This window comes from Ambystoma mexicanum, chromosome 7q (assembly GCF_040938575.1).
Source record: "Ambystoma mexicanum isolate Mex_15411 chromosome 7q, UKY_AmexF1_1, whole genome shotgun sequence".
In the NCBI taxonomy this organism is placed as follows: Eukaryota; Metazoa; Chordata; class Amphibia; order Caudata; family Ambystomatidae; genus Ambystoma; species Ambystoma mexicanum.
In genome coordinates this window covers 105,847,281-105,872,899 of record NC_090941.1, presented here as the reverse complement: position 1 = coordinate 105,872,899, position 25,619 = coordinate 105,847,281, and positions in this window count along the sequence as shown.

Here is a 25,619-nt window from a genome sequence, read left to right as displayed (position 1 = left end):
GGGGAGGGGAGGATTGGAGAAGAGCAGACTGTAGAGATAGGAAATGATGAGTGGGTAGCTGCACAGATATTATTAAAATTACGAGGTTCACTAACTGGAGAAGAGAGGGAGGTAGTAAAGAGAACAGACGAGGATAGTGCAAGAGAGAGTGAAATGAGGGGGGAGGAGCTATTACGGCAAAAGGAAGAGATTTTGGAGGAAAGATTAGCAAAGCTAAGGGATGAGCAGAATGAATTGATCAAACAGCTTGAGAGGGAGGAAAAGGAAAGAAGGTAAGAACGAATTGGAAAAATTAAGGGAACGAAATGAGGAGCAAAGGAGAGAAGCTGAAAGGGTAAAAGCAGCAGCAGACAGGGTATCAAGAGTAGTGCTGAGAGAGAAGAAGAAGGAAGAAGAAGAAAAAGAAAAGGAAATGGCAATATGGAAGAGGAGGGTACTATCAGAGACAGCTAAGAAATATGAAGAGGGGAAAGTAATAGAAAGTATAGTAGAAAGAGAAAGGGTGAAATGGGAAAGGAAGAAAGAGGATGAAAGAATATTGGAACAGATGAGCAACGAAGTGATGGAGGAATTGAAAAGGAAAAGGGAGGAAAATAGTAGGGAGATGGAGGAGAGAAGTGAAGGGGAAAGAGAAGGGAGGAGTAGGGAGAGTGAAAAATGGGGGGATGTATATAGAAGTAGAGAAGTAGCAACAACATCAGCACTAGGGGGAGGAGTTGGTAACAAAGGAAAAGGAGAAATAAACCTAATAGACTTAGAAACAGTAACAATAAAAGGGAAAAAGGCAGAGTGGGGGATGCCATTTATGAATGATTTTTGCAGTGAGGAGGAAGAAGGAGTGGAGAGGGAAGGAAGAAAGAGTGAAAGGGAAAGCTTAGATAAGCTATACCTCACTCAAACAAACATAGACTCGCCATGGATCAGTAGGAGAAGGGAGGAGCTGGAGAGAAGTAAGGAGGGAGTGCAAGGACTAGTGGAAAGACAAACCCATGAAACCACACCACCCCCATCTCCATCACGCCCTCCCCCATCGCACCCTACATGCTCAACCACCGCACGCTCGCTGCGCAGAATAAAGCTCGCGCCCTTCATGGACGAACTGACACCCTATGCATGTCGGCTTAGAGACCTCCCTAGTCGCAGGCAAGACAGACAGATAAACACGCCCAAATTAAATACAGGAAATGACGAAAGGAGGGGAAAGGATGGAGAAGGAGTTAGGAGCAGGGGTAATAAGGACGAAATTGAAGAGGTAAAGGAAACGGAAGAAGAGGAGGGGTGTGAGGACTCGATATTATGGAACGTAAAGGGTGACACAAGACACAACTTAATGCCACTGTTGGAGAGAGGAGGGGTTAGACCACAGTACGTCCCTTGGAAGCATACGGATAAAGAAAATATAAAATGTAGGCTCCCATCACTAAGTGAAGGTGCGGGTAAGTGGATATATGAAATGGAAAAACACACCGCAGGACAGAAACTAGCAGTAGGAGATGTGAAGGGCCTGTTAATATCAATATTAGGGGATAGAGCGGATGACATTTGGAAGAGAGCGGGATTCCATGGGGTAACAATAACAAACACATCACATGATGGTGCACCATTTGCAAACTGCAGACATGCGCTATGGCAGGCACTGAGAGTACAGTACCCAGACACATCAGACATAGGAGCAATTACTTCCCGTAAGATGCGTGAGAATGAGGATCCTGTTGATTATATCCAGGATATCCAAGAGAAGTGGCGCATGGAAACTAGAGAACAATGGGACAAAACACCGGCCATATTTTATCATATATTAGTACAAGGGCTCCCAGAAGGAGTTCAGAAACAACTAAAGAAAGTAGTGGGAATGGAAGCAAAACCATGGCCAGAAATACAACTGACTATAGTACATCACTGCAGGACATGGCAAGGGAAAATGAAACAAAAGGAAGAGGACAGGAAAACAGAAGAGGCTAAACTAGTACAGAAAAAACTTACTAAATACACAATGGAAGGGGCACTAATAACTACGCCCACACCAATGGCCCAAAGCCCCACACAAGTAGTGGCTGCACAAGATCCCGCTCAAATAGCACCTCCACAGACTATAACACAACAAGTGCCACCACTGCAATTACATGCACCAAACATGGGAGGAAGGTACCCAATGCAAGGAGCTGGGTATTATAGTTATAACAGGGGGAGAGGAGGATTTATGAGAGGGAGAGGATACGGATATAATACCCAACAGCAGGTGGGAGGACTTAGAAATTCCTACCCCACAGGGCAACCAGTATACCAGGACAACACAGGGAGCTTCCCGTGGCAAAGCAGGGAACCACCCGTGTGTTGGAGTTGTGGATTATTAGGACACATGTCACGTACGTGTAGGGTCAGGCCAGGAACACCAGCATGGAATGAACAGGCACAACCTAGGACCTCACAAGAACAGCAGGGCATACAACAACAGCAGACGTTACAACAAGGAAGTGACCCACAACAACAAATAACACAACAGCCACAAACATATTCACTGCCACAACAACAAATAACACAACAACAGCCACTGCCACAACAACAAGTAGCGCTAACACAACAACCCCAAACTCAACAAACGCAATTGGGTAGGGTGACGGTCTTGGGACACAACCCTTACACAGGGAATGGCCAATCATTGTACCCCCAATAGGACAGCCCACAGACGGCCTTGGTGTGTCCCATCCTGTCAGTAACACCTAATAGTGCGGAGGAGCCACGCATAGAGGTAACGATAGGTGACAAAAAATTATCATTCCTTGTTGACACCGGGGCAACCCGGTCCTGCATAAGGGAAGGTAAATTTAAGATGTCAGGCGAAGCCATGAACACCCAAGGATTTTCTGGGGCTAAAGGGTTGGTTCCCTTTACTGATAACGTTCCCTTATCTATTGGAGATTATGATCTGTCGGTTCCACTTTTATATTATAGTGCCTCACCAGTAAATATACTGGGGAGGGACATAATGAACAGGTTGAATATGACGATCTCCTTTACAGAGGATGGCATAATTTGCTCTACTCCAGGGATTAACATGCTCGCAGCACGACAGATTATGCAAGCATACTGTGGACAGACAGCGATTAGGGCGGAACCAGTAGATGGCGAGCTATTCCAGTATGGAACAGACATGGCATTTGCATGGATGCCAGGGATAGAAGGGAAAATATGGAGGAGGCCATCAGCCTATCTGTTCCGACCAGAAACACCTGTTAATGAACCAGAAGGAAAGGTGTTTGTAATGGACATTGAGAGCATTATTGCAACAGCTGATTATATTGCTGTTCACGCCCAAGATAAAGAAGGGAGAGCATGGAGGGCAGTGATAGAACTAGCTGAAGGATGTAGGCTGACCCAGGTGTCAGATGAGGAGCTGTTCTCAGAAGAAAAGGAGGAAGATGAAATGGTGTTCATGATGAGTGTAGAAATATGGCTAAGAGTGGCTCACAAACAGGTAGCACAGAAAATTGCAATGGCACTTGAGGCACCCGCATGCACCCCAGTCCTCTTCTTTAAGGAGGATATGTCAAGGGTGCCCAAATCATTATGGACTATTAGCCCTTACGACGTGGGATGCATAAAAAGCATAGGGGGTGTAAGGATAAAATTGAAAAAAGGTGCCATACTACCAAGAGTGAAACAGTACCCACTGTCAAAAGAGGCAGATGAGGGCATATATGAAACCATAACGGCCCTTATAAACAATGGCATATTGGTCCCCTCAGAGTCACCATGTAACACGGCTGTGTACCCAGTGCGCAAGGCTAAAGGGGGGTCTTGGCGCTTCATACAGGACCTCAGGCCCTTGAACAACATAGTAGAAGCAGAGTATCCAGTAACAGCAAACCCGGCCACAATATTGTGTGGCATTCCAGCAGAAGCATCACGATTTACAGTGATTGACCTTAAAAATGCTTTTTTCTCAATACCATTACACCCAGACTCACAAGATTTGACAAGCTTCACTTACGGAAATACAAAGTGGAAACATACCAGATTGCCACAGGGGTATTGTGAATCACCCTCAATTTTCAATAGAGTAATACAGATGGATTTGGGTAACGTTGAAGTGGAAAGCACAGTGTTACAGTATGTGGATGACATAATAATTTGCAGTACAAACGAAAGTAAATGCAGAGAGGACTCCTTAAAAATGTTGACGATATTGGCTGAAAAAGGGTACAAGGTAGACATGGAAAAGATACAATACTGTCAGGAACAGGTACTTTACATTGGCCAACTGATATCCCAACATGGAAGAAAGATTGCACCACAAAGAGCAGAGGCCATTTCAAGCACTCCAATGCCACAGACTGTGAGAGAACTGCAGCAATTTCTAGGGCTGTGCAACTACTGTAGAGCATGGGTATTTGATTACAGTTCATACAAAGGACCCCTGCTTGAGGGTTTGAGGGAAGCCAATAAAGGGGAGAAAAAGTTGGGGTGGACTATGGAAATGAGGGAGGCATTTGATGAATTGAAAGACGCGATATCAACTGCTCCAGTACTGGCATCCCAGACTATGAGCGACGATTTTTTATATTTTCACATTGCGACTCAGCAGTGATGAAAGCAGTATTGGCTCAAAAAACGAGCATGGGCTATAAACCAGTAGCATTTTACAGCGGTCACTTAGACCCTGTGATGTTAGGTCACTTCCCTTGCGAACAAGGTCTCGCTGCAGCTGCTTTTGCAGTGGAAAAAGCATCAGCAATAACCATGGGGTGTCCAACTACACTGTTTGTGGAACATGCACTATTTGCAATATTGAATAAACCTAAGTCCACACTAACAACGCAGAGGGCATCAGGTTATGAGATCATTTTGTCTAGAGCTGAACTAGCAATTGTTAGATGTAGCACGGTTAACCCTGCAAGGTTCCTAGCAGAAGTAATTGAGGAGGGAGATTACTCCCATGACTGCACCCAAATAACTGAAATGTACTCATGTACTAGAAAAGTTGAAGAAAACGCACTCGAGGGAGGTGAGATTTTGTTTATTGATGGGTCATCAACTATTGATCAAGGAGATGGGATACGGAGGACTGGGGCAGCAGTGGTAAAAATGATGGAGGCGCCGGTGTGTGTGGCTATGAAATGTGTACAATTACCACAGCATTACTCTGCTCAAGCCGCGGAACTGGTTGCACTAATATTGGCATTAAAGGAAAGTTTTGACAAACGAGTAACCATATATTCCGACAGTGCATATGTTACATCCACTGTCCACTCAGGGCTATCAAAATGGAGAAGAAGAGGGTTTAGGAGAGCTGATGGCACTCCAGTGCAACATGCCCTCTTATTGGCTGAACTAATTGAAGTAATAAACGACCCCCAAGAACTAGCCCTAGTAAAATGCACCGCACACACCAATGGTGAAGACCCCGTCTCAAAAGGGAATGCAGCAGCAGACGCACATGCGAAATATGCTGCATACTTTGGTGAGATATGGAACCCCACAGACTCACAGAGAGGGAGAGGGAGGGGAATGGCTAGGGAGATGTTGATAAGAGAAGGGTACACCCATTTCCCAGCCACACAGATTATGGAGCTACAAGCGGCTGCACCAATGGCCGAAAAAGAAATATGGGTAAAAAGAGGATGTACAATGTCACCAACCGACGCACTATGGCGCCAGGGTGGCACTGGAAAAGTTGTAATACCGTTGGCACTTTTAAACACCGCCCTGAGCCAATTACATCACCCAGCCCATACAGGCAAAGAAATAATTGCAGCACGAATTAGAGAAGATTGGTTCTGTCCCGAGTTAAATTCTCATGTGTCGAATTTTATCAGCAATTGTCTCACATGTCAACAGTTTACGGCCGGTCATACCCTAAAAGTGATAAGAGGTACCATACCCCGGCCAGAGGGACCTTTTCGGCACCTTCACATTGACTATGTTGATATGATCAACATATGTCAAGGTAATAGGTATATGATTGTAGTAGTATGTCCATTCTCTAGGTGGATTGAAGCAGGGCCCTGTTCACACCCAGATGCATTTAGAGCAGCCAAATTCCTAGTAAGGGAGGTCTTCCCCAGGTGGGGAGTGTGCGAGGTGTTAAGGTCAGACAATGGCCCGCATTTCGCAAACGAAATGTTCCAGCATATCACATCCTTGCTGAGCATAAAACACAAATTTGCATGTGCATACCACCCACAGGCTAACGGTGTATGTGAATGCCTTAATGGCCTATTGAAGGAGGCAATTGCAAAAATACAAAAAACAACAAAGAAAAGCTGGTTGTATTGCCTTCCATTAGCCCTATTTGAATTAAGGAATAGGCCAGGGTCTGACCACCACCTCACCCCTCACGAGGTGGTTACTGGACGTCAAATGCGCCTTCCCCTAACGCCAATGTCAAGGGCATTCACTGACCACGAAAGTTCAGCGAGTGTGTTAGGTGATGAAATGTATCAATTTGTGTCTTCTTTGATTACTAGTGTTGTGTTTGTGTCTCAACAGCTCGAGCGCACACGGGGCGGGTCTACCAGCAATCAAGAAGAAGGCGCCAGTACAGAATTGGAAAAGGAGAACTTGTGCAAACTTGCCAAAGGTGACCACGTGCTACTTCGCAATTTCAATAGGAAGTGGAACGATAAGCGGTTCACTGGCCCCCATCTGGTAGAGGACGTATCAACAAGAGCAGTAAAACTAAAGGACAAGCGTGCCTGGAACCACCTACATGATGTAAAGATCTACAAACTGCAGACCCGCCCCAGCGCCAACGACAGGTCCATTGGAAGAACAGCAACAACATCCCCGACAGCGGAAGGAAGTTCTACCACAGACAACGAGCCAATTGTTCCCTTACCGTGTCACTACCCAGCTTCCCCGGAGACAATAACTGACGAAGAAAGGGGTGATCCCCATACTGCCCACCCCATGGTCACACGCTCAAAGAGTAAAAATACTTCCGCCATCTGAGCCCAAACCCCTCGCCCATTGACCCCCAAGTATAGTTATAACTGAACTGAAGGACATTGCCTGCACAAATACACATGTAAACACGTGAATGTTCTCTTTTTTCTCTCGCACATACAGGAACTCCGTATTATTGTATTGTTAAGAAAATAGCTAACTAACAAGTTCACTGCCCAGGCGTAGATGGTACTCCCAGACGATAACTACCCAGAAGAATTGTCACACCAATTTGTATACAAAATAAAAAGGCCAACGTACCTAAAAAGGAGAAGGGTACGTGTCTACTACACAGCATTCCTCCTGGCCATAGAATATTACATGCCCCACCTCCGCCCATACTTGCCGGTCCTAAGAGACAGATCACTTAGAGTAGCGTGGGAACAGCTCTTCGCCTGGGCACTGAATGACTTTTTGATAGGGAGAGCTTAAAGGAAACAAACAACTAACATTTAATAACAAGCATTTTGAGAATTTTTAGGCGGGCAACTTTAACGTCGCAAGAATACGCTGCCAGGACTGCAGCAAGGTAAGAGCAAAATGCCGGTGAGATTAGCATATGTAATAAAAATATTAGGGATTTTGATGATCACCGGGTTCTTGGCTGCCTCTGTATGGCAGTACAGCTATGCTATTAATTTTATTGCTGCACCCAAACCTAATACACCCCCGTCCCCTGCTGCAACAGGTGTTACGTCAGGTGATAGTAGTAACATTGCACCCAAGCAAAATAGAGTTAAACGCAGCACATACTCAGACAATAAAGGTATTGATAATTATATACAAGATTCAGCACACGTCACAAACAACATATGGTACCAACACATGACCCGCATTGGTAAGCAGACAACTGAGGACAGCTGCTACGTTTGCTCATTAATACCATACGCCATGAGTGCTTCACGAACATTTGTTGCCACAGAAATAGATGAAAAGACAGCACAGTGCATAATATACTTGGCACTGTTCCAAACGAAAGGAAGATTTCAAGGGACAGTAGTGCACATGACATGGAAAACACGAGACTCATACCCATATGAAAACAACTTCCTCAAGACCTATTTGAGTTACCACAAGAGCAGTTTACATGCTAAAGCATTCAGATACATAACAAGTGGCCCTGCAAAAGGAGAAACAAAGAAAGTAACACTGCAGTATCTACCATGTGATTGGTACGCCACTGAAGTTCCGGGTAAACAAGGATGTTGGGAGAGGCCGCTGGTGACGATAACAGGAAAGGTGTATCTGGACAACAGCTGGGAGATAGGAGTGATTGGCAGCAACATGGTAACAAAAGAAACTATCTCAACTATCGAGGCACACAATCACCGATGTTGGACGACGTGGATCAAGTATGTACCAATGCTCACGTGGGTAGAAACAGATGAAGACCCAATAACAATACTACCGCTGACTGCGCCCAATGTATGCTACCAGCATAAAGGAGAGGTGGACGTAGGATATAACACCAATTGTGCAAGTGTGATGGAGTTACCTGAGGGGGGAGCAGGAACAGCAGTAATAATGGACCATTATTGGGCCTGTGGAGAAAAGGCATACCATACACTGCCTCCCCTGTGGAATGGTGTGTGCACAATGGTGCACGTCAATGTACCATCACTAGTGGTACCTAAGAAGCATGTCAATGTGGCGAACTTTCCCAAAATGGATGAAGGGGACAAGAGAAAAAAGAGATCTGCACCACTTCAGGAGGAGCAAGGGAACAGGACCAACAGCAATGATACTGTCCTAAATAGAAGAAAAAGACAAGGAGAGCCACTGACAGGAAACTACCTGTGGGGAAGGTCGGAAACTGCACTAACCTCAATACCGCCAGAACACAGACTATTCAGCAGAGCAGCAATGTTCTTCTCCTCAATAATACACCCGGGACTGCAGGCTTACGCAAACGCAAAATGGCTCCAAATAACTAGATGGGAACTAATGATGACCATCAATTCTACAGTAAATGGGTTTAACGCAATAAAAGAGGAGCTGCGAGCTATAAGGATGGTAGCACTGCAGAACAGATATGTATTGGACCTTCTCACAGCAATGGAAGGAGGAGTTTGTGCAAAGATAGGACAATCATGCTGCACGTTCATACCTGCCAACGATGCTGACAATGGTACACTGACAGAAGCAGTTTCACAATTGGCCCAGATGCACTCCAAAATGATGGATGAAAGTAACAGTGTAAACAAGGATAAGAGCTGGTTTTCACTATTATGGTCATGGATGTCATCCTGGCTGTCAGATGGACTGAAAATAATAGTGGGTTGTACTATTTTGGCTGGAGCTACGCTGATGATAATTAGATTTTGGAAGGCCCGGAAGGCACGTACCACTGACGAGTTGCTCGAAATGGTGGGAATGCACCCCTTGATGCCAGCAGATGACGGCCAACATACAGGTGTGATAATACAGGAGAGGGAGAAGTTGCGCACCCAAATCATCACCAACCATCTAGACCCACCATCAGTGAAGATCGAGAACCCACGAAACCCCAGGAGCTACATAAGGAAATGGGTATACTGTACTCCTGGAGGAACCTGTGAATATATGTATTGGTCATTTGAAGATCATGTAAACCATTATGGACATCTAGGAGGAATAACTAAGATATGCCGAGTAAGAGGAGATAACGAGAAGGATATGTTTGTGGTCGACAAGTCGACCAGAGGGGGGACTGAAGTGGGAGAATGGAAGACCAGGCTCCCGTCCTTCACCTCTCGCTCTTGGCCTAGAGGGTCACGACCCAGACACCCGCCACGAGAAGAGTTTGTCCATTTACCAGACGACCAGATACCCTGGTACAGGAACATACGGATGTGTCCATCTGCCTGCCCAGCAGCCCGCACTGGCCATGCCGACACCTGCGGCACGGACCAACTAGACTAAAATCTACACATCGTTAGAGATGCCATGACGACCTAGACAACGGGAAGCACATCGGTACAAATATACACACTGGACATTCCCACACCGATCTACACGAAGAATATACTCAGTGCTATGACGTAGGCGACAGGCATATTCACGGACGTGCATCTTTATTATTTTTACATAGGCTTTCAGAATGCAGAAACGCAAGACGCGTCATGAACTCATCTACAAAGCTTGCTCGCGCTTCTCTTGAAACCAGTTACCACCATGAGAGGTATAATGAAGACACGATACTGGTCATGGAACTATATGCTACTATAACCTAAAGCACCTATGCACCAAACGGACCACTTATGCACCAGGCCCAAGTAGGCCTCAAACAAGAGCTCCCGTGGACATTAACAAAGCAAGAGTCAGGTTGCTGATCCTGCAGAATGAGCCCGGTGAAGCAACCAGCCAAGGTCGCAATGTTGCAAACCCACATTCCAAGAACAAATCATCAAAGGCACGATGTTGCAACCTCGCACTCCGCGCACCAACGTTAAGGTCACACCTGCAAATTAAACCAGACACACAGTGGAAAAACAATATTAATTGTGCAGAATTCTGCCTCAAACACGGTCCCTCCCCACGTGACCAAGCCGAACCTGACGAGATGCCAAACCCAGGAGAGAAGAGGCATCTGGATCCCTCGCTACGAGACACAGGCAGATACACTTGAAAGGCTCAATGGACATCTGCGACAGTGGGAGCGGTCAGCCTTCCAGCTATGAATAAATCCTCACATTGTCTGCACGTACCCATAGTGAAACATTGTTGCAAATTGCAGGTACACGGAGAGCTGGGAACAGCGGTGGTCCCAGGCTGGGAAGCTCACGGGCGCACCAATCAGAACATGGGGCTCTTATCACTGACGCCAGTAATATTAACCAATCCTCAGGAGTCTTCATGTAACAATTCTCATGTATCTAATTGTAGGGACAACCCAGATATATCACCTGACTACCCTTTGTCCACTAACATTGTTCTCTATATGTGTGCTATACTAACCCTACCACTCGAGCAACCAATTAAGAGTGGCGATAGGTTTTTTGTTAACTTTCTGAGGTGACGCAAGTAGCGCGTCATAATACAGTAAAAAGGGCCTGCGAGCCCCACGATTGTGTGTGTGTCAGGACGGACGCGTACGCTCCTTGACCCATCCCTGCCGTTTTGTCTAATAAACAGCAGAGTCACCTTGCTCCTTGTGTGTGTCTCATACTCTATCTCATCTGGGATACACGGGAGGAGTTGGGGCCTCCCTGCCTGGAGGTCTGCGGACGGCCCGGCCGACCCCGGCAGAATATCCCCCCGACACTGGACTGATTTTCAAAACATCATAATTATTCAGACATCAGACAATAACAGCAAGGAGCTCTCAGCATCAGCTCCTTTTATACCATTTCAAGACTTAGGTAACTTCACAATTTATTACATAATACCATTTAATTTGTTCTTAAAACTAAAGACAAACCCTTTTCCCTTCCAGGGTTGGTTGGCTTGACTGTCACTCATCAGGTCTACAAAACATGACAGGGCATGTTTCACTTTGCTAGCATAGAGCAGTGAATTTTCAGTGAACTGCTGTCAGAGAATTATTTCATTATTTAAGCATGACTATGTGAATTATGACCATCTTGTTTTCTGGCAACCATTTTAAAATCTACCTGACCTTGTCTCAATCAAAATGGCTGACCACTCCTCTTTTAAGAAGAACTCATTTTCTGTTCAGTTTTCAGGCCCGATTTTTGATATTCTCAATATATGTATACCCTCTGCTGTGTAAGCATTCTGACCTTAAATATATATATATATATATATATATATATATATATATATATATATATATATATATATATATATATATATATATATATATATATATATATATATCGCCCTAAAATGTGCTTTTTTGGCCTACAAAGGGTGACAATTCTGATTTTTGAAATGCTGGAACAATTGTTCATCCTGACAAGTCATCTGAATTCAGTTTGGGGGACGGGGGATTTAACACCTCCTCTATAACTTGATCAGAGTTTTCGACTGCATCTAGTTATCCAGAAATATACAGTGATCAGAAAATCATGAATCTATGCATTATTTGTCGCTTGGGCACAGTATTCAACAGTGTGCCACTTAGGGTACTTGCCAATGGAAATGTTCCTTCAATCTTCCTGCGGTTGATTTCCCTGTTATATATGCAGAGAATAGGGCAACTGTATGATGGGGCCTCACAGATGAAGTGACAGAACCATTCTTCGTAAGAAGGGGGTATGTCAGGGGTGCGTTCTTGCCCCCTTTTGATTAATGTTTGTATTAATGATCCAATAGAAGATTTGATAACCAACTGTTTGGATCCCCTGAGAATTGGTAACAATAGCTTCCCTGCAAAGTTATTTGCAGATGATGCTGTTTTATGGGTCACATCCCTTGTGGGTCTGAGGAGAACTGTCAACAGCTTCACCTGTAAACACAGTCAGAGTTTCTTGTTAACATAGGAAACACGAAGGAAATCATTTTTAGACCACAGCATCCTAAGCCCCATACTGAACATAAGTTTGAATAGCTGTAGGGTGGGCCAGGTTGCATTTTATGACTACTTGGGCATTAGTTGTACTAACAATGGAACTTGTTCAGCCCAAGTCGATAATTCCTGCCTGACTCTAGAAAAGAGCAGTGGAGCTGTGGGAAAATTCTTCCATAGACATAGAAGATGGGCAGTCAGCCCAGCACTTAGGCAGTACTAGGTACAGGCAAAGGCCTTGACCGCATACAGTGCTGACATCTGGGAACCCGCAAGTGCCAAAATCTTACAGTAGTGAAAAACACACATTTAAAAAAAATAACATGTATTGTTGCCCAGGAGTATCCTGAATGCTCAGAATTGCATGGTGTGCAATGTAGAACATATGACGTGTGAACTGGGCTTGAGGTCGGTGTTGTATTGGATTAGAATGTGGGGAGCTATGGGCCTATTTAAGTATAGGGAGTCACCTGAGAATGTTTTAGCACTAGATGGTGGAAGAGAATTGTTAAACAATGGCTGTCATCCTTGGATTTGGCAGACTTGTGGGAGAACCTGTCTTCCATAGGAAGGGAGAGTAAAAATAGAGCAAAAGTAGTGGCCTCCATATTATTCATGAGGGAGCTGGAGTCAGCATGCCGAAGTACAAGCCTGAGACCTTTATGGCGCCTATTCACAGAGCATTTTCAAATGGGGTTTTGCCATTATAAAACGCTTCTGTGAATTTGGCCCTATATCTATTTTCTAAATTTGACCACGGCTTTGAAGAATATTTAGATGATATTCAACCAAAGTTTGCTTGTACTTTGTAGATTGTTTTTAGTTTAAATGCCCTAAATGTGGCTGTGTTCACCAGCTTGTGGACCAACCTAAGCACTGCATCCTATCCGGTCTATGGAACCAGGGTGGAAACTCAAACTTATGTTATGTTACTATGTGACAGAATGACATTTCCTAGTGTAAAATACTTGCACATATGCACTTTAGACAATGTTATGACTCTATGTAAAGCCACCAGTAAATTGATGTGGTTTATTGGGTGGCCACATTCATCTATCTAGCTTGGATTAGAAGGTGGTGTGCGCTGACTCATGCTAGCTGACTTATAATGTGTTGTTTTATTCATTTTGGTCAAACTGAGTCTATGTGCATGCTCCACTGGAATAGTTGTAATCATTTCAGGATGTATTTAATGTTGAATTATGTTGTATTTTTATTGTTAAATTATTGGAAATTAATGTATTTGTTGATTGGCCCATAAATGTGTATCATTTTGGTTTTATTCGTGGTGACCATGAAGGTCGAATAAAGGTTTTTGATGGTGATGATAAAAAAAGAGCGAGAATTATGACTGCAACACTCATCGTCGTCCAGTTGACTACCAAGTGTTGACAAAAGGGGTGTGATGGGTCAATACTGAAACACTCATACTCATCCCAGTAATTACCACATTTTGCCAAAGATAGAGAATCATTATCAGAACAGTCCAACTTGGCCAATCCAGGTAAAACATTGGACATTGATTAGAGGAAAAGACTCAAATGTAATTCACAAGGAAAGAACGGAATTGCCACAAGCGAAAAGGGGAACGGAAATAACAATGAACACAATAGAGAAGGGTAAACAGACAGGGGGAACCCACATGTAAAATACACTGTAGAAAAGTTGAAGAGCTCAATATCTGAGCTATACAACTTGAAAAAAGTAGTTACCAAGAACTACCTATGAACACTTTACTAAAGTGAACTTGTTGAGACGCAGCCCACAGGAGAAGGGAGGCATTCTCCTGTGCCTTAGTTATTTTGATAGTGGCAGGGACAGATTAGATTCATTTGTATATAGAGGACAATGCTTCCTTTTGTACTCAATGACAACTAATGAGCACCCCAGTTTGTTTTTGTTAGGTAGGGGAAATCTATAGTACAGGACAAGTCAGGAGTTTTCACTTTTCTTTAATAAAGCATATCTAAACATGGAAGATCTGAGTCCTTGTCCTTCTTCTGATCCCCACATCTCTCTCCCATTTGTGCAGCAGAGACAGTGAGTTGTACCACATGCCTCCTTCTCTCCCGGCACTTGATCACCCCCCTATAGGCGCAACAAGAGTGCAAGTTGGAGACCCAGTTACAGATTAAGTTGCACTCATTTGCCTCAAAATAATCCTACCACTTCTTGTTTGCAACTTTGCAAGAGGCAGGTATTTGGCATAGCACCCAAAAGATTCAGTGAAACAGAAGTTCCAAGAATCTATTTAAGAAGGATTCCACCATGTGTTGATGGTACATTCCTATCTGCTTAGGGTAATTGTAATTGTTTATTTGTAAAACACTTATACACAAGTGAAGTGCTTCAAAGCACTTCAAAGCAGGAAGGGAACAAGGGAATAAACATTGTCATTCTTAGGCCTTGAAGATTCTGAATCATCTCTCAGCAATTACTAGCATACTAGGCCGGGGCATTTCTACTAGTTCCAAACAAAGAGGTGGGGGAAAATGTGGGGGGGGCAGGAGGGGAACATACAAGACAAAAAAGGTTGGTTTTCAGTTCACCTATGCATGCAGGCATAACCAACTAGGGAGGGCAGATAGAGGAGGACAGGACAGACAAACAACCTAAGCCTAGTACATTCAAGGTTGTGCAAGTGCGCAGACAGAAGTGCGAGAGAGGTTGACAAGTGCACCCGGTCCAGCAGGGGCCAGGTGGAAAGCGCAGAGTGGGTTCCACTCTCATGGAAGGTATTCTGAGTGCAGAGGCCTGGAGGCAAGTGCAGGACTGGCGGGTGAGTCTGGGACCAGTGAGGATCTGGAGGTGCACCAGGTGACCAGTCAGCTGAATGAGCAGATTGAGGAGAGAATGAGGGATGCAAGCAGGAGAGAAGAGAGGACGTTAGAAAGTTAGAGGGAGAGAGAAAGAGGAAGAGAATAGTAATGTCTTGAGTAATATCTTGAGTAATGTCTTAAGAAGTTTCCAGAATATAAGGCGGTCCGGCTCAAGACAGAGGGAGGTAGGTATGCTGTTCCAGATGGAGAGAGAGTATCTCAAGCGTATCTGGACCTATCTGAACTTCTATGCACACGTTTATTGTTTATAAATCTAAGAACCAGAAATCTAATTTTGATAGAGTTATCAACTTCAAAGACTCCATCAACTACTATAAATTGTTCATGTTATACATCAAGAGGTGTGTAGTTACAGCATTTCATAATTATCTGTCGTCAGTATCAAGTCTATAAGGAAATACATTTGAACTGATGCTGAATGCATTTGGAGTTCAATTATTGATTGGTGCAGAAAAACCTGTAAATCTGCAATCAATTTTAGTTTCATTAATACACTTGATAATTAATTATCTATGATGGTTATGGTCTTTTAGAGGAATATAGATCACATCAACACTGGCTTAAATTAATGTTATGAGAAAAATAATGACCTGACATTAATCTCAAATCGTTTTTTTTAATGTTTTGATTTATATCTTTTTCTTTTAATTTTGTATTAACAAATGTACATGTTGTTTGCATTGATCGTAAGGAGAATGTCGAATAAAAACATAATGAATTACTGATGACACCGCAACTTTAAGTGTCCTCTTTGTTTCGTACTGAGGTGATGCCTGTACCTATGAATCATCTCATGTCAATGTTAGAGTAAACAGCTTGATTAGTCATGAACTACCTCTGTATTATTCCTCCATGTTCCCATGCCATTATGTATTGTCTCCAGTTCTTTCCTAAAATGGCCCTGTTCAACACCATTGTTCAAACACCATATCCTAAATGAATATGTTTATTTTTGTATTTACTTATGTGTGATATAGTTTAAATTAATAAACTTTGCACAAAATTGCCTTACTTAAAACATAAAATTACACGGTACAAGATAACAATATTTTGTATTAAAATGTGGATAAATATATTTGTACATCTATATGGACTAACAATGAAACTAATTAAATCAACTTATATATGTCATACACATTTGGATGTCATTCCTTAAAACACATTTCTCCTTCAATTCGTCTCCTCAACGTTGTCAATGCAATAGTTAATGACAACACATTTCCTGTCAGACACCTCAACCTAAAGTTATTTGTTCCCAGTGAGTCAAAGTACTGTGCAAATTTATGGAAATACAGATTACTCACATGCAGAGAGGGCCATTACGTTTTTATGGGGAATACCCATTCTCGGCCTGATAGTTTTCATACAACTGATGTAACCTTAACAATACAAATATTTTCCGAAGACCCAATGATGGAGACTTCTCAATATGCTGATTTTCTCCCCTACTTTATACATACATAACATCCTTTCCTGTAAACATTTCATAAGATTTGCTAGAGATTCGTTTTGGATTGAATCCCATCATCATGCTTTCTTCATTATCCTTATTTTTAAAGTTCCCAGTCAATCTTGAATTCAATATTGCAAAGAAATTGTTCTACACCTGTTTTCGGATCATTTGAAACAGCACATCTCCTGTTACTCATACAGTCATTCATCAACCACCATATTGGAGTTTCGGTATTCTTCACTATCTTTAGGTAAAGAGTACATTTATGTATCAATAACTGTGTGCTGGTGGACACAATATCCAATTCCAGTCTAATTAATTGGATAGGAACTGAGTTGGAGATTCCTGAAAAGGTACCTCCAAATCGTTGCCTGTATTCTTTCAAGTCATATTGCTTTGTTTTTTTGACTGGTTTCCTGGCCATATACAATTGTAGGAACTAGGCTTTGTTGGTATACGAATAGAAGACCTTCCAGACGGCATCCACCCTGCCATTTCACGTAATTATTTTTAATGGCAACCTTACTCATTACTTTATTGCAAATACGTACCTCTTCAAAATTCTCACTTAAGAACTTAAGAAGTAACATTCCCAAATGCATATTATTTCTAACCCCCCACCTGGGATACAGTAACATCTTTTACCAGACATGTTACTACATGACACATTTGCATTTATTGAACAAAGCATATACAAATCAGCCACAAGAAACATAAACGTATCAAAAAGAATAAATACAAATGCCTGCAGGCAATATCAGCTATACAACTGCAATAACCTCATTACGAGGTTGGTGGTAACCCGCCTGTGCTGCCGGCGGGTTGCCGCCAACCCTGTAACAAACACTGTTATTGCCGCCTGACATCCCGGTGCAACCGGGATGTCAGGCGGCATATCCTATCCTATAACATGATGCTTTTTTAATCTTCTTATTGAGTAAAGGTGCCTTGAATTAACCAGTAGAAAACAGGACGGCCCTTGGTATGTACCTGATGTTTTTTGAGTCATCGTTTACTACCAGAGGCTAAAACCCAAACCAAAACTTCTTCAAAGACAACCAGAAACAAATATAAGTCTTTAGTGCCAAAGTTGTTTCATCGTCACCATTTTGCAAACATCCTTATATTGACTGATGTCTTGGAGCTCCCATATGGCAGAATATGTTGAACATATTTACAGGAAAGAGAGACTGAAGAAGAGATAGAAGATTAGAACCAATGGTCACTTAAAGGTTTGTAAAGCGATATGTTACTCAATATGTATTCCTCTACACAGCATTGAATATCAAGATTTAAGACTTCTCTGGTACCGATTGGCTGCATTCTTTGAGAGATCACAAGCTCACGACCCTCCCCAAAAGGGTCTCTGTGTTTATCTTTAGCAGTGAAAATGTCAGTGGGGACTTTGCCTCCAGCACCCATAACATAACACTGTTATGTCTTGCACCTGTCATTCAATGGGCCCTGCTTGTAAATTCCGACACAGCAGAATTGTCATCCTATGTAATCTAAATGACCCAGCTTTCTCCTCGCTAGTCACATTGTCTTCTCCAGTGTGTGTTGTGGCCGACTCAGGGAATGAGGCAGGTGTTTGATGTCAAAGGGAAATCTGTGCTGATTTTAAAGACATTGAGCACGTGGACTCCAATTAAGAAGTTACAACAGAAAACAGGTAAGTGACATGCTTCTTGAAATAAAGGAACATCAAATACAACAGACAATTTCTAAAGTATAACTTGCAGACAGAAAGGCTTGTTCTGATGTGCTCCATCGCAGCACTGGCGTCCCCTGTGCAGGCATCTCGGATAGTTATTTGTGATGACTTGTCATTTGACATGCCTGTTCTTTTATTTTTGTGTTATTCCTGTGAGAATTCATTTAACACTCGACATCCCTTCATGTCACAAATAACTCCAGTCTCTGATGTACAAAACTAGGCAAATATGTGGGTCTTTTACCCATCTCTAAACTTTGGTTTACTTTCTTTCATTACATTGTCATTAATAATTTACAACAAGAGAAACGAAACAACATCAATTCTGCAACCCTGAGGCACAATCCACTGTTGGAAAATAAACTGCGAACAACAACATAATAATATTATTTATGATGCTGTAGCGTACGAGTGAAGAAGCAGATACATTTTAAATATGTTACAGTGTTAATAGGTGTAAACTAAATTATGCATAGGTAAGTGCGATATAGATGCAATACATTCAAAATACGCTGTTTGAAAAGCGAGTGTCAAAATTAACGAAAATACAAATATGTAATCCATCTCTGGGCTTTTATTTTAGCATATGCATAGGTTTGAAGTGGAAAATTAGAATGCTTTTAAATATTGTAAACATTAAACATATGTTTTAATTATTAAACACAATATATGAATTGTCATTTTAAGATTTAGCAACCACCACAAATATCATACTGCAATAGTTAATCATGAAACACATGTCACATTAAACCTGTATTACAAATGCAAATGAAGTAATTGGGCATCCGAAATAAATATTGAAACTGGCTGTGAAACAAAGTCATTCAGGCTATTAGTCCAAAATATATTGTTCAAATGTGCAAGTGCAGGAAGAAATGGCAACCTTGGCCATTAATGACACTAACATTATGTCTGTAATATGTAATTCTACACACATTTATTTTTGGTGTGGGCTAATTGATTGCTAATAAGTTAAATGGTTTTGTAAAACAGAAATACGAATAGCTGTCCAAACTCAACGACGCAAGAAAACAATTGGCTATGTCTTATAACAAATATTTAATTTGGAATTATCAACTGCACATCCAGTTCAATTAAATTAGTATGCATTTTATGCGGCACTACAGTCCCAAAAAGAAAACATCGTCTATAGTTATCTCTGAACATATCTGGAAAGCTCTGCACTCGTTGACATTATTTATTGTCAAGGGAATATTGATATTTACAGTCAGATGGTTTTAGTAATAACCAAGCAATCATCAATTTTCTACTTCGAGCCAGAGTGCAATCCCTCAGCTGCAAAGCAGTTTTGATCAATGGCAACTATTGTACAGAATACAAGCACCATTCTACCCACAGAACAGGGGCAGCAGCACATCAGATTTATTCAACATATGGGATTATATACCTTTCAAAAGTGTACTTAATAAATCGCAAAAACACTGACAAAGCATCTTGAAAACCTTGCCTCCACCTCTAAATCAGCTGTGGTTTGTCCTACTTTTTCTCATGTGTATCATTAACTTCATTGCATGAATGGAGTTGTTTTGGCTTGATTTTCACCAGGTGGAGGTCAGTAAAAGCTGTCACCATTATAACAAGCACGGAACAAGCCACTAATTGTGGCAGCTATATAGGCATTGGCCTGTCTTCAGCTACTCACACAATTCACCAGCTACTGCCCTCATATGTCCAGGAAGTACTTTAATGTGTCAGGAAGTGGCATAACATGCTCTGGCACTCATATACCATGTATTACCATTGTAGGACAGCCAATGCTGTGAAATTCCTAGGTATTCAAACTAAATGCAGGTTGCGGTATGCAAATCCCAAGGACGCACACTATTGACATGATTGTATTTAAAACCCAAGTACATGTACCTTTGTCCTCCACTCAACATGCACTTAAACCATTTTCAGGGATAAGTGTAGTTAGAAGAACAGTGAAAGCTTCTGCTATGCATAGCAGTGCAGATTTCTGTATAACTAGCTACAAAAAAGATCCAGAATCATATTTTCCCAGTTAGCATAAGAAGGCCAGTATTCATTATGCCCAAGTCGGACATCAGTGCCATTTATTTTTGTCCACTTAATTCATTAAGGCCAATTCCAATTTGCCTCTTTCCAGTGCCAGATTCCATTACCCCCAGTTCTTAAATTATGGCAACATGCCAGTGTTCAAAGTTATCATGTTAAAATCAGTAATCATTATGCCCAGAAAGCATAGTGAACCGAGATTCTGATAAAGCCAATTAGCACTTCAAGGTCAGACTACAATGTGGTTGTGTTAGTGTGTGTGTGTTTGTGGTCCAGGGAAAGTCTATGTTCAGTGCCTGAGACAGCACGTGTGTGGGGCTATCAGCATTGTGCAAAAAGGTACGGTCAGTGTGTACCTATATGCAGTGCTCTGTAGCTCAGTATGTTGACAATCTAAGTCAACCCTGTTTCCACAGGTGGCTTAATTTTGTTGGGGTGGTCAAGAAGGGTCCCCATGATCCCAAAGGGTTTACATTGCGTGCACCATATTGATGAATGAGGGCGGCAGCAAATTGGTTGTGAGGTTGCATTTTTATATACATCGAGTGTTGGTATTTATGGATGGGAGATGTTACTTTAGTGTTACTGTTGGTCTCGAAATTGATACATATTAACATGCATGCATGCAGAAAGATGAAATGTTAAACCCATCAAATGTAAAAACACACATGCACAATAATACAAATACATGGGGAATTCATGAAGCACACAAATTAATCAAAAACATGGTCGTTTTTGCACTTTGACTCTTAAACTGACTTTGCCAGGTTTTCAGAAGGCTGAGGGCAGGTGAATGGGTAACTTCAAAACCTTTGTGGTTAGCAGCCACATGATGAATTTTAGGTAGCAGGGGCATTCTGGTTTTCTTGGCCCTGGAGGGTTGATGGATGAAAGAATGAGTCATCTAGTCAAAAGGTCAGTTTGCAAACTGGACAAAGGTCTATGATTTAATAGTTCCGCAAGGAAACAGATGTAATATCGCTCATTGCATTGAAGTCCAGTAGAGGTGGTTGACCATTTGCTTAAGCCAGCAATAAACATGAGGCCCAAGGCCAGGGTGTCCTGCGGTCAATTATTTTTATAGGTTGAAACTGGAGGATGTGTGTGCTCAAGTGGTGGCAGCATAAATTAGCATCTGTTAAGAGGAGCCAGGCGTCTGGGGAAGATGAGATTGCAATCAGTAGTTCAAAGAATAACCTGTTTATTCAGGCCTTCCTCCTATTGCTGAAATATTCAAGCGGACCATGTGCAAACATACTTATGGTTAAATGCCCTATGCCAGTTATTGCTAGTAATGAAATATGTTTCAATATCAATGTTTAACCATGTACTGACGTCATGACCTACTACGGACGGATGCTAAGAAGAGGTTTGTTATGAACATGATCTGATGAAGATGGACACGGTGGTTCTCTCAGGTAAAGAAAAGGAAGGCGAATACCTTATCTCTGAGGGACGTGTACGACAAGCAATTGTTCAAATATACTGATGACATAGGAGAGATGGTTTTTCAAATTGGGGTGCCTTGCCAGATAATGATAGAGCAAACAAAACTATCACAGACCATGCTCATCATTGAAAATAGATTGCAATTTTGGAAGGAGCATTTGGGAAAAGTGCCAGACCATTTCAGAACCAGCAATTCTCATGATGTGGGGCTGCTTCAGAGTGTTGGTGTGGTGAGTATAAAATTGAAATCCGGTGCGATATTACCATGGGTTCAGCAGTACCCTATGTCTAAGGAAGCACACAAACAGATTTATGAGACCATTAAGGCAGTGTTGAAGCATGGCATAGTACAACTTTCTGTGTCCCCATGAAATATGGCTATCTAGCCTCTGAAGAAAGCAAAGGAGTCCAGTTGGAGGTTGGTCTAGGATTTGCATCCCCTCAATAATATAGTTGAGGTGGAATTTCCAGTGGTCCACAATCCTGTCTCCATTCTCTATAACATCCCTATTGAGTCAACCCACTTCAGGGTAATAGGTTGCCTTACACCCTGATTCTCAGTACCTCAGTGTTTATGTATTGTGGTCAGAGATTCCAGCCTACGCGGTTGCCCCAGGGGAACTGCAAATCTCTGAATGTTTTTAACAGGGTTGTTCAGATGTATTTAGGGAATTTACATGTGTCCAGTTCCGTAATTCAGTACGTGGATGATCTATTAGTCTGCAGCACTTCAGAGGAGCAGTGTTGAGGAGACTATTACACTCCTCACCCGGCTCGCTGGAAGGGGTAAAACGTGGAGAGAGAAAAATTGCAGTACTGCCAGACAGAGGTAGTATATTTGAGGCATGTAATATCGCAAGCAAGAAGAAAGGTAATGCTGTAGAGAGCCACCGCAGTTCAGAATACATCTCAGCCAGACACAGTGAAAAAGATACATACATTTTTGGGGCTCTGTAACGATTGTAGATTGTGGATCTTGGATTACATTAGTTATATGAGGCCCTCACAGCAGGGACATAAAAAAATTGGAATCGAAATCCAGTAATGTGCACCACACTATGGGCCTCATTACGACCCTGGCGGAAATCGAAAAACGATGGCGGAAATGCAATACCGCCATCGAATAGCGCTCGGTGCGATCATGACCCGTCACCGCAAAGTACGATGCCATTAGCGACACCGTAGTGAACGCCAACGCTAACTGCACCAAGTACGCGCGCGCGCGCCATGCCAAACCGTAATTACCACCATGGCGCAACGGTACGCGAATTCTGACCCTAGCGGACATGCACCTAACGCCATCAAGCACGGCGGAAAGTACCATTCCGCCATGGTGAGAAGTACGGCATCGCGAACCAACCGTAAACAGCCCTACTGAGTGCCTGTACACCGCTCCCTGGCCACATTGTAAAACTCCCCGTAGGTGCAATGAAGTCACACAATGCAACCAGTGAAATGTACTAGTCATCCATGCCTGCCAACGAACAAATGAATCTCAAGAGGGGCCAATGGGAGCTGGAGGGCACAGATGGCACGAATACAGAAGCTATACAAATGGACATGACCTCAGTCTCCCACCAAGAAACGCACGCAAACACAGGCACCTGTGACCAGCAATATTCCGATAATCACATCATTCCACCAATCCAACTGGCTGACCGGCATCTGTTACACAAAAGCTAATCCCCCGCCCCTGAGCATGACATCATCAAAACAGTCATATTGGCAGCCCTTATCCCTGACCTCACTGGGCTTCGTAGGCAAACGCGCCCAGCACAGTACCACGCAACCATACTCCGAAGCTGGAACCCAATGCAGATCTCCTCACAATACATCGCTCCCCAAATAGGAATATGCCACATCACTTGCAAAGAAGAACGCTACACGGTTCATATCAGAATAGAAATTTAATGCACAACAAATTCACCAAGCCCATACAGCCATTAGGCCATGAACTCCAAAACACATTTCACCATTGTGGGCTGCATCCGCAATAAATGACCAGCCTCTTCTTGTGTGACGCCCTGTTCCTTCATGGTACACAGGGGCTACATTCACGTTCAAGAAGGCAACATGGAAGCGCCTAGAACCGCAGGGCCGTCCCAATAGGGAGGCACTAGTCCAGCTGAAAGGCCGAAATGTTGCTCCTAGCCACTAGTACTGCGTAAGGGCATGTGGCCCATTGGCGATCGTCCCATAAGATCGTAATGCTGCTCCACTGATTAACACGAAGCAGCAGGTGTCGGGAGTAAAATCCATCTGCAGGAGTGGCATACAGATGGCAGTGGCAAAAGGGGAGGAGATACCTGTCACCCAAATGAAATGAAAAAGAATAGTATGGCCATCAGAACTACATTTGAATTACTCACTTCAATGATCACACCAAATCCACAGCCATATGCATGCTAGCCCACTCCAAAGGATCATCACCACCCAAAAACCACTTGCGAATCATAACTATCTATATCGAGGTGAAAACACTATCACAAACGAGTGTACCTGTGCATGCGTCTGTTAAAACAGAATCCATCAGATGGGATTGGTAACGTGCATAGACACAAGTGTCTGAAGGCGCGTCGAGACAGGGAGGGCTCAACAAGGCCAGATAGACGATGGTCCCACTATGGCAGCCCTGCATCACATAGCGCAGGGGAGGCGGATAGATTCCAAGAAGCCCTGTACATGGCAAACTCTGTATCAAATCATCTGTCCATGCATCCATACATCATTCCCTCATCCCGTAATGAAAACGCCTGTTTCCATACTCACATAACATGTGAAATTTCCATTGAGTCTGTGCGTTATGCAGCCTGCAAAATCCACTGTGCCCAGCCCGTAATTCCAGTGTTGTGAAGTAACATGTATTTGGGAACGTCCGGCCTCATCGCCCACTTCGCTATTGCGCATCCCAAACTATTCATATCAATCATTGCATCCTCGCCATGGCCCCTGTCCCAAGGACATTGAACAATAGAACGTTATATTTGCAGTCAGACCTGTGGGCATCTCCTCGCCGCTAGCTGAAAACCGAAAGCGCCGCCCTTCGAATTCCTCATTTGCAACATCACGTCGAAAAGGCATCTGTGGCCGCTTGAAATCACAAATTAATCCATCTAGTGCGGCTGTGTGTGAAAATGGCAACTGCCTTCACTCACAAATGGGACGCCCCGCCCGTCGGTGAACCTCGGTACAGTGTTGCATGAGGGTCCACCGTTACTCGAGTACTACGTTCCACTGACCCTTCACAAGTCTGTTCGCGACTGCAAAGATAGCATGTGAAACAATGGGACCATAGCCGAATGAACATATCAACCAATGTTACACTGCCATCGGGTACAAATACATGATTGTAATAGCAAGATGCCATTCGTCGAATTGCAGCGTTGTGTGCGGGACGTGCTCGCCCAAAGGGGAGAGCAGCTTGCACAGGTGGAATGAATCACCACAGGTGGAGGCCATACAGCCTGAAAACACATAAATTGCACACCCAGTCTCCTCCCACAACCACACCCACTCCGAAATGCTACCGGCAGGACTAGCTATGTTGGCCCTGGGGGACCTGATAGCACTGCAAGTACTACAACTTCAAGAAGAAGACGAACACCAACTACAACCGGCCGCACGGAGGAGACGCAGGAGGAGGAGGAGAGCAAGGCAGGGCCAGCAAGGGCCGCCAGCACAGCCACTACCACCACGCAGGCAGCCCGCAATCCCACGCCTCCGAGCACATCC